Below are 10150 nucleotides of genomic sequence, written 5' to 3' on the forward strand. Positions count from 1 at the left end.
CAAAAAAAAAAAAAAAAAAAAAAAAAAAAAAAAAAAAAAAAGAATAACTCACGCAAGGATTGAAACCCAGTTTCTGAAGCCATAGTGCACGCTCTTTTCCTTGGATCTAATTATGCAAACAAAGCCTATACCAGGGGTCAGAGGAGAGAGAAAGAAAGTAAATATGGCATTAATTTGCCATTGAGGTCTTTTACTAGAATTTATGTGAAATTAAAGTAGAATAAATGAATCTATAATTTCTTTTCTCTCTTGTCAAATATTTTTCAAGGTAGCACTCATGGAGTTTTACTTTATCTGTAGCCATGGTTAACAAAGGATTATCATACCAAGGTTTAAGCTGGTACAAAGTACAAAGTCTCAAATAAGATCAACACGTGTCCCTCATATTTGATCTGATTCATCTTCCCTGGAAGGTGCATGCCTCCCCTCATGGCCCTATCTCTGACAGGCTACCGTAAGCAGGTAAGAAAAAAGTAAGCAGGCGAATTCACAAACTTTTTGTATTGGCCTTGATTGAGGTGGGCCTGGGTGGTTTTTGCTTATGACACCAAGAATGCTAGTTTTAATTTTATACAGTATTAGTTACCATTCACCCATAACCACGATATTTTTCCCTTCTCCCTGCCTCGCACCCAGTAGGTCTACCACAAGCCTCAGAGTACTCAAATGAAAGAAAGATTAGTGTCTGGCATTATCGACAGCATTCACTAACCACTCTCACAGTGGTAAGGTAATAGCATACTCTTGGGTAATATAAGGCTAATTAGTTTAGACTAAAATAGACCCCCCGTCCTCAGTGCATTTGAGGAAAACCAGAGAGTCAATTCAGAGCAGGGACTACAGAACCAGACTGGCTAGATTCAAACCCCCCTCTGCCTCTGGGTTCTTGGGCAAGTTCCATCTCTGTTACAGTTTCCTCATCTGCAGAATGCAAGTAATAGCATTTAACTCCCTGGCTTGTTGTGAGGGCTAAATGCAGTCTGTAGCAGAACACGCGTGGCACACGAGGATTAATTATTGTAAATTCTAAATCTTAAGTGCTATGAGCTGTTAGCCACTGATTTGAATTTAAATACAAATAATGAATTAAAATTAGATGCTTTGCCTGTGAAATATGTTTACAAAATGACTATAAATCAGGCATACTGGTACAACTTGAAGCATATGTATTTCCCAATCAATAAGGTCTTAGTTCCAGCAGGGGAGGGTGTCAACTCACACCTAAAACACTCCAGCTTGGAAAAAGGAAACAGGCTACCTTGTTCATTTTTGAGAGGGAATCATGCGGGTAGAGACTACAAATGAAAAAGAGAGAACCTCATGCAGAGAGCCACTAGCTGTTCTTCCAATTTCTCAAGTTGGAAGGGCACCTGCCATGCCTCAGGGACCCTGCCTGAGCGAGAAGAAATCAGGGGAGAGGAGACTAATCCAAAAGCGGACTGTCACCGTTTGGTGAACAGACAATTTGGCACAATTGCTGAATCATTCTGTCTGCTGTAAATAAAACAGATTTTGAAGAGATGAAGAAACTGGTAGAACACTGCAGAAAAGATCACAGCCGTCAAAGCCCAAAATAAGTCAGTCTCAGCAATCTGACAATATATATAGAAAGAGGGAATGGTAGTTACCAGCTATTTTATTAGAGGGAGAAAGTGAAAGTCTTAGAAGCAGCCTGATGAGAAGAATTTAAGAAGAAATAAAAAACTTAAGATGGAAGGTCTAAGACCAAGGTAAAAAGTAACACAACCACCAAGAGAGGCAAAGGTTGGAGGAAAATGAACAGTTTTTAGTAAAAAGAATTAGCGCTCTTTGGGGAAAATGGCTGATTTCAGGTCTGGAGCAGGACATGGACAAGGTAAGCTTAAAGTATCTTGTGCCAGAAAGCAAGGAAGGTATCAGAGACTACTGGGGTCTTGTAAAAAGTATAGAGTAGATAAGGACAACTTGTGGGTCCAAAAGAATATTGACTGCAATGGATTGAAACAATAAATTGAGATCCACAAATTCTTATAATACTTAAAAAAAGAAAACTCATTGATTATCATGGGAGATTGTTAGGGTACCAAATCATTACTCAGAAAATTGATAAAAGGGAAAAAATTAAGCCCTTCCTTGTTTTTCCTACACAATCTGAATTTCAGGAGACCCAAACAGTTCATGAGGGTAAGTCCTTTACAGATAAAATACCCAAATAATAAATGCAAGAGAAATGATAGATTTCGATCATCACCATTCTGCAATTCCTAATGAAATGGATCTAGGCTACAACCATCTATGGATGTTACAGTCATTAGGTAAAAGGTAGAAAGGTGAGAACCCACTAATCAATCTTACCATCTCAAAAAGAGACACAGGCAAACATCACATGTCCTGTGGTTGTGATACAACAGATTTTAACAGCACCACCTACAAAGTATGCTTGGCTCTGACCCTAAACCTAATCAGGCCTTGATTCTAACTGCCGTATTATAGGAGACATGGGAATGGAGAAACAAGCTAAATGACACAAGTGAGAAATTAGCCCAGAAATGGGACCATTCTACCAGACAAATGACCTGTACTCTCTTTTTCCATCAAATCAATGGCATGAAAAAAGTAGGTAAGGAGGACTATTATAAAATAATATAGATTTAAAAACCTAACAACCAAGGGCACCTGGGTAGCTCAGTCAGTTGGGTGGCTCAGTCAGTTAAGCGGCTGCCTCGGGCTCGGGTCATGATCCCAGGGTCCTGGGATCAAGTCCCACATCGGGCTCCCTGCACAGTGGAGAGCCTGCTTCTCCCTCTCCCTCTGCCTGCTCCTCTGCCTACTCGTGCTCTCTATCTCTCTGTCAAATAAATAAATAAAATCTTTTTTTTAAAGTATTAATATTAAAAAACAAAAAACAAAAAAACCCCCTAACAACCAAATACAATGTATGGACCTTGTTTTGTTCCTGATTTGGACAAATCATAAGTAAAAAGAGATCTTTGAGAATATGTGAATATGGGAATCATATTAAGAAATCATTGTTAAGGGACACCTGGGTGGCTCAGTCGATTAAGCATCTGCCTTTGGCTCAGGTCATGATCCAGAGGTCCTGGGATTGCGCCCCATGTCTGGGGTTCCCTGCTCAACAGGGAGTCTGTTTCCCCCTCTCCCTCTGTGCTGCCCCTGCTCGTTTTGTCTCCCTCTCTCAAATAAATAAATAAATAAATAAATAAAATCTTTTAAAAAATCATTGTTACTATTTTTAGACATGAAAAACACATAGAAGTCATTGGGTTTGGTTTTTGTTTTTGTTTTCAAAGAAAAAAAGTCCTTATCAGAAATGTAAACAAACACATTTATGAGTGAGATAATAGGATATTTAGGATTTTGCCTTAAAATATACCAGCCCCAACAAAAAAAGTGGGGAAGAGAAATAAATGAAACAAGACTGGCAAAATGTTAGTAAGTGTTGAAGGCTAAGTGTTTATCACACTATTTCTCATAATCTCCATAACACAGCTTTTATTAAAGAATGACTAAAGGGTTTTGGTGGGAATTCAAGCTGTGCCCTATCTTACCACTCTTTTAGGAGGTAGCTAGGGTCCTCCCACCAAGTGAAACGTGGTCATTCCCCACTTAGCCCAAAAAGTGCAGAGTCTTAATCAGTTTGCAATTTTGAATTCAGTATGATTAGAAGTGACTACACCAAGGCACACAGGAGTTCTGCAGTATTAACCAAATGTCAGCTTAATTTTTCCCAGTAATAGACAGCCTACAAGGCACCTGGGTTGGGCAACACAACCTACAAAGAGCTTACTTGATGACAGTTGATGTCTGATTGTCCAGATTTGTGAGAGCCCAAGGCAGCGTGGACAAGTGCCACACGTATTCCTAAATCAAATCTTGGTCAATACAGAAATTGCAAATCTTCTTACCAACTTGTGTAATATCTAGAGCTGCCTTTTTTTTTTTCTTTTTAACCAGTGGTAATAAATCTGTGTTTATTTGTTCCCATAATCACTCAGCTATAATCTGGAGATGCAGGCCATATAATATAAAATTAAAAGTCCACAGAGGGATCTAAGCCATGATTGTTTGCACAAGCACCACTGATCTAATTAAAGCGCTAACCAGGTGACCCCAGATGCTCACAGGTCACCAGCTAGTTTGGTACACATTTCACCTATTTTTCTCTTTCCTATGTAACCCTTCTGTTATGGACTGATTGTCTGCATTCCTTCAAAATTTGTATATTGCAGCTCTACCCCCTACTATGGCAGTATTTGGAGAGGGAGCCTTTGGGAGGTACTGAGAGGTAGACTTGGTCATGAGGCTGGGGCTTCCATGATGGAATTAGTGAAGTTACAAGAAAAGGAAGAGAGGGAGATCTCTCTTTCCATCCATGTGCATTGAGGAATGGCCATGTGAGGGTATAGTGAGAAGGCAAGCCAGGAAGAGAGCTCTCATCAGAAACCAAGTCTGCTGGCACATTGATCTTGGACTGTCAAGCCTCCAGAAGTGTGAGAAAATAAATTTCTATTGTTTAAGCCACCCAGTCTATGGTATTCTGTTACAGCAGCCTGAGCAGACTCATACAGGTACATATTCCACCTGTCGTTGTTTTTTAATTTCTTTCAAACGTTTCCTATCTCGGTTAAGGAAGGGTCCAAAATCACAAAGGTGGTTCCAAAGCCAAAGGAAGGGGAAATAGTTGAAAAGTATGGGTTTCCAACATTGGAAAATTTGACAACCTTTCCCCAATAAAAAACTGGCCATGTACTTATGAAATGTATTTGGAATGTCCCAAAGGAATACAGTATTAGGATCAAAGAAGGGTTAATGAAGTATGTATTATTTGAAGTAACCACATTCAGAATAATTAAGAAGAACAAATGTGTATATTGGCAAGGCACACATCATCATCCCAGGCAGCAAGAAACACAAGCCTTTATGCAGATGAACACACAGATCTATTTATACAGAAACCTTCAGCAATTCCCGTCACAGATTGCCTGGCTGCCCTCATGTCTTCAGTATTCTGTGCCATGAAAAAGTAACTGTCAAGGATAATAGGAACACGATTTGACCTACTTTTCCCCAGATTCTTGCAAAGTCTATAACTCTGGTTCTTGTGTTTATTTAGCTATCACATCTTTGGGACACATCTCACTTTCTTTGCAGACAATCTGTATGCCGCACGTTCAGGTCACTTGTGGGCAATTCCTTAACTCCACTGGTCATGGACTTTAAGAAGTCCTACATCCAGCTAATCCTCAGAATATCCTTCTGAGGCAGATCATGCCAGTCATCCCTACCTTGGAAGGAAGAGGAGAAACACAAACTGGGGAGGCTGAAGACCTATACCAATTCATACCCTTCTTGCCCAAAGGAAGCCACACCAAAACAAATGTTCTTCCCCAACACTCACGTTTCCACAAGCCTATCTTTGTAAGTAAGGGCCACAGGTCCTCCAGTAAGATCTTCTTTTAAAGCAGGCAACAAAGACTTCAATATTACAGCCCCCTCCCCCAAAGTCTACTTTGTTATAGCTGTTCAGCAAAGCCTGCTTAATGGTGACAAATTCTAAAGAACTGAGTAGAATCTACCAAAGTTTGCCCCAAAGCCCTGGTGGGCAGGGAAATCCGAGGGTCTGCCCCTTGGCCTGAGGCCCCGGCGCGGTCTCCTGAGCGGCTTGTGAAAGGTCCCAGGAGAAAATCAGCAGGCCATCCCGCTTCACAAACAAACATGTCCGACCTGCTCAGGCCATTACATGCACTTAGAGGCACAACCAGGGACACTCCCTCACCAGGAAATCGTATCTGAACACACCATCAGGAAGTCAATATTTAAGATTTGGCGGGGTGGAGGCTGTGCACCCTCCCGCTCAAGGGGGCGTCACCAAGTACCAAGTGCTGGAGACTCCAGAACCCAGGAGCTAGAAGCTCGCCCGGAGAACTTCCAACTCCTGTGTCTACACTTCGTCGGTGGCGGTGGTGGCAGCGGCGGTCAGAACCAGACCCGACGCCCGAAGCTTGCCACGGGGCGTTCCAAACAAGCTCACGCGTCTCACACCTCCCGAAACTGGGCTCCCGTTTGTGGGGACTGAGGCTTGCTGCCGAGACAGGGCTGGCCGACAGTTAGGTCCGGGACACCTGCAGCTTCCCCTTTGGGGAGAGGCAAACGGCCCTCCTTCCGGGGATGCCCACGGTCCGCCGCTCTAAATCCAGGTGCCCCTGGGTTAAGTCAGGGGCATCTGGGGGAAGGGGAACCGTTGCTCACCGGGGGGACACCCCCCCGGACCCCGCCTTCCCGGGACCCCGCACGAGGGCGCCCCTTCCGCCACCTCCCGAACTTCCAAGTGCCCCCTCTACGGCCCAGGAGGGTGGGCTCAGGCTCCACGTGCGCGCCGCCAGTGCCCACTCGGGCCGGACGGGTCCGGGCCACTCACCCGGGCCCCGGCGGCGCTCCGCTTCCTCCGCAGCGTGAGCCCGCTCCGCAGCAGCGCCGGCAGGTCCCTCAGCCGCGGCCGTGGCGGCGCCAGCGGCTGTTCGCGCTCCTGCTCGCGGGCACTGGGGCTGCGGCGCAGGGCGCCGTCCGCTGCCGCCACGGCCGCCGCCGCGGCCAGGGCCGGGCTCTCGCACGGCGGCTGCATCTTCACGGAGCCCACGGCCATCCTCATGCCCTGACGGCGGCTGCGGCGCCGGCAGCTCGTCTCCCCCGCGCTCGCCTCCGCGCGCCGTCCGCGCCTTCGCCAGGCAGCGAGAGGGCGCGACTGCGGCTCGGGCGCGGGGCGCGCTGCCAGCCGCTGCCCATTGGCGCGCGCCGCGGCCCCCGGCAGGCTCGGCCCCGCGCACCTCCCCCTCTCCGCCCAGGTGCGCCGGGCCCCGCCCCGTCCCGCCCCGCCCTCTCCGGCGGCTCACCTCCGCCCGCGGCCGGGCCCCCCTCAGCCCCTCCCTGAACCCAAGAGGAAGAGGGTGGGACACCTTGGGCACCCGCTCATCCACAGGTGCGGGATTCCCAGAATCCTCCACCAACCCACTCTACTGCCCATCCCACCCCCACCCCCACACCCAATTTCCTTGAGGCTGAAGAGCCTCCTTCACCGCCTTTTACCTAACAGCCTGGGTTGACTTGGACTTCACCGTGTGAACTGGGAAGTCTGGGACATTCCTCCCTCTTCCAGTCCCTCCTTGCTTTTTGCACAGTCCAGACCCAAACCATAATCGCTATTCCTCAAAAACGGTTTTTGCCCAAGAACTTCAGAACAGGCTCTATAGTCTGGTACAGATCAAACACCGTTGAGATAGACTTGCCTCTACTCTTTGGCACGTTCATCGCTAAAGAATAAGGGGAGAAAACTTTGGTTGGCTATGATAGGCGTTTGGCAAAGAGATGCAAGTCTGGTGACCTGAAGGTGAATCTCAGTTAACGTGTTGGAACCTGACCTTCCCTGAAAGCCTGATGCATGTGATGAATGTGCTTGGTAAACTGCATAGGCCTACCGTGGTGTGAATCATTGTTTACACCGTTCCAGGAGCTAGGAATAGTGGAGCATCCGGAACGAAACTATTCCAGCAGGGCCTTACAATCCAGACAACCCCGAATTGTCACACACACACACAGACCCCCCCCACACACAGTCTGTCTTCAACAAGAGCCAGCTAGGGCTTTTACTCCTTACTAGTAGGACACTGGGGCCCCATCTTTGCCCAAGACTTGTTAAAATTGAGTAAGTTTATTCCTGTTAAAAAAAAAAAAAAAGAATTGACAAGAAAGGATTACAGGTAAGAGCTCTCAGTGGATTTAACTACTGTGCCCTCAGCCCCTCTTGTTATAGATGCTTGGCCATAATATGGGAAATAGGCCACATTAGGAAAAAAAAGAAGAATGACCTGTGATCTCTGCCCTCAAGGAACTGAAGAATTTTTTTGCCCAGGAGTAGAAAAACACAATAGAAAAACAAAGATATTGCCTTGTATTCTTAGTAATTGCCAAGTGAGTATGGATAATGAACATTCCAGGCCACAGAAGTGAGAAATGTTTCTGGCCTGGGATGGGCAAAAAAAAAAAAAGTCAACAAAGGAGTTTGAGTTGTGCTGTAAGGTCAAGAGTAGAAGATTGGATCATGCAGAAAGGAAGGTGAGGATCCTTTAGGTAAGGAGGAAATACATGAGAAAAACACCAAGGTGGTAAGACACCGAACCTATTGGGCACTGACTACATCATACTGCTGAGAGAAAAGGACAGCACAATGGAGAAGCAGGGAAAAAATACTAGAATGGATGCTGGTCAGACATTGCAGAAGGCCTTAAATCCTGTCACCTTCAGGTGTGTGTGTTTACTGGAAAGAGCTCTGCAGTGAACTCCATAGCCCTTTCCCGTTTCCAAATACCTATCACATATATTTATTCCAGGCTGAAATACCCCTTGTGTTATCATGTAAGACTATACCAGTTTATATAACGCTTAAGGTAATCAGTCATTGTCTGGAGCACCCCGTACTTCAAACTTCCCCCTGAAATACCAACTAGAGGTCCACTAGACATTTAGTCCTGGTCCAGAAGAGGTCCTCCAAGACATTTTTGGTTAACAGAACTCTGTTATGGCTTGTGCCAGATCACCCCCCGGTAATTTTGAATCACACCATTAGCCTACTAGCCATGCCAGAACACCGGTGTTCTGGCATCCCAGTTTCTCAGTCTTCCCGTTCTTCCACATAGCTTCTCAGTGTAAGACCAAGGAGTTGAGACTTCAGCCCGTGGATTGTACGGCACTGATCAAGAGTCTAAAACTCAATCTCCCTAAGGGCCTTTGGAAAGCTGGCTTGGGTTACGGTGGTAAAGGTTAATTGCCACACAGCCATAGTAGAAGGCAGACAATAGGGAATGTAGAAATGTGTAAACAGAAGAGTTATGCCACTGTTTAGCTCAAATCAAGCCATGTCCCAACCCGGGACCTTTGTAGTTGCCGTGCCCTCTGTCTGGTATACTCTTCCTCTGTAACGCGAAGCAACAGAACTTCCTGCAATGGTGGAAATGGTCTCTATCTGTTTTGTAGCCAGTGGTCACATGTGGCTTCTGAGCACTTGAAATGTAGCTGGTGTGTCTGAAAAACTGAATTTTTAATTTTAATTTGATTTTAATTAATATAAATTTAGTTAGCTACAGATGGCTCTAGGCTACCCTATTGGAAAGCAAGGTTCTAAAAATCCATGTTTCCCTTCCTGTATATTCCTTTTTTTTTTTTTTTTAACTAAAATGCCCATTTCAGGGAGGCCTTCCACAACCATGTGATTTTAAATTATAGCCCTTCCCAATCGCTCCTTTTTCTATCTCCTTCTAACCTTCCACAGAGCTTACTGCCATCCAAGATTCCATATATTTTACTTACTCATTTCATCTATTATCTGCTTTTCCACAAGAATGTAACTGTTACAAGGACCTGATTTTTTTTCCTTTTGTTCAGTATCGAGAACATATTAGTTGAAGAATTTTTCCATATATGAGAACTCAATTTTTCAAAAGGAGCTTAATCTGGATTTTTACAGAAAACCTCCCAATTTTGCAATATTGGAAGTTTAAAAAACAAAACAAACAAACAAAAAAACATGTAAATCCTATATGTGTCAACATCACCCAAGTCAAACAGCCATTCAGTACCAGAGCCGATTTTTAGGAGAATGACAATCGTTAAGGCTAAAGTTTATGAAAATACCTATGGTAAGAAAACACAAGTTTTATTGGCTATTTGCAGTGAGGGGAAATTGGAGACTGGGAAGATAATGCCGACATTTAACTAGCTACAAAGAAATGAGGGTCTGAATTAGTGGGGTCAGTGGACACTGGGGGAGGTGAGATGTCAGACATTGCAAAGAAAGATCCTCCGGCCTAACATGTGTTAGGAGGAGAAGAAAAGTATTCCAGGTGGTGTCGCCCATTGTGTTTTACAAAGATGACCAACTCTGGACCTTGTATCCCCCAAGACTTTTTCTGCAATATGATCTCTCTACTCCCCCATGACTAGACAGGGTTTCTTCCTCCATTCCCTTTATCTTGGGCTAGCCCTGTGACTACTGTGGCCCATGGAATACGGTAGAAATAACAGTGCCTGCTCCAGAAGTAGCCCTTAATCGACCTAGAGTGCTCGCTCTTGGGATGCTCAGAGTCCGGCTTCCTTGCTG

The 10150-nt window shown here is 45.1% G+C and overlaps 1 protein-coding gene across 1 annotated transcript in view; it reads right to left on the reverse strand.

Moving 5' to 3' along the window:
* LOC111147241 (Rap guanine nucleotide exchange factor 5) overlaps window positions 1-6574 on the reverse strand; it is a 228526-nt gene extending 221952 nt beyond the window's left edge. Inside the window, exon 1 of the mRNA XM_022503165.1 lies at window positions 6419-6574. The gene's annotated coding sequence lies outside the window, so the exon portion shown is untranslated. The remainder of the gene's footprint in view (window positions 1-6418) is intronic.
* Window positions 6575-10150: the final 3576 nt, after the last annotated feature.

This window comes from Enhydra lutris, unplaced genomic scaffold (assembly GCF_002288905.1).
Source record: "Enhydra lutris kenyoni isolate GAN:26980312 unplaced genomic scaffold, ASM228890v2 scaffoldscaffold16, whole genome shotgun sequence".
In the NCBI taxonomy this organism is placed as follows: Eukaryota; Metazoa; Chordata; class Mammalia; order Carnivora; family Mustelidae; genus Enhydra; species Enhydra lutris.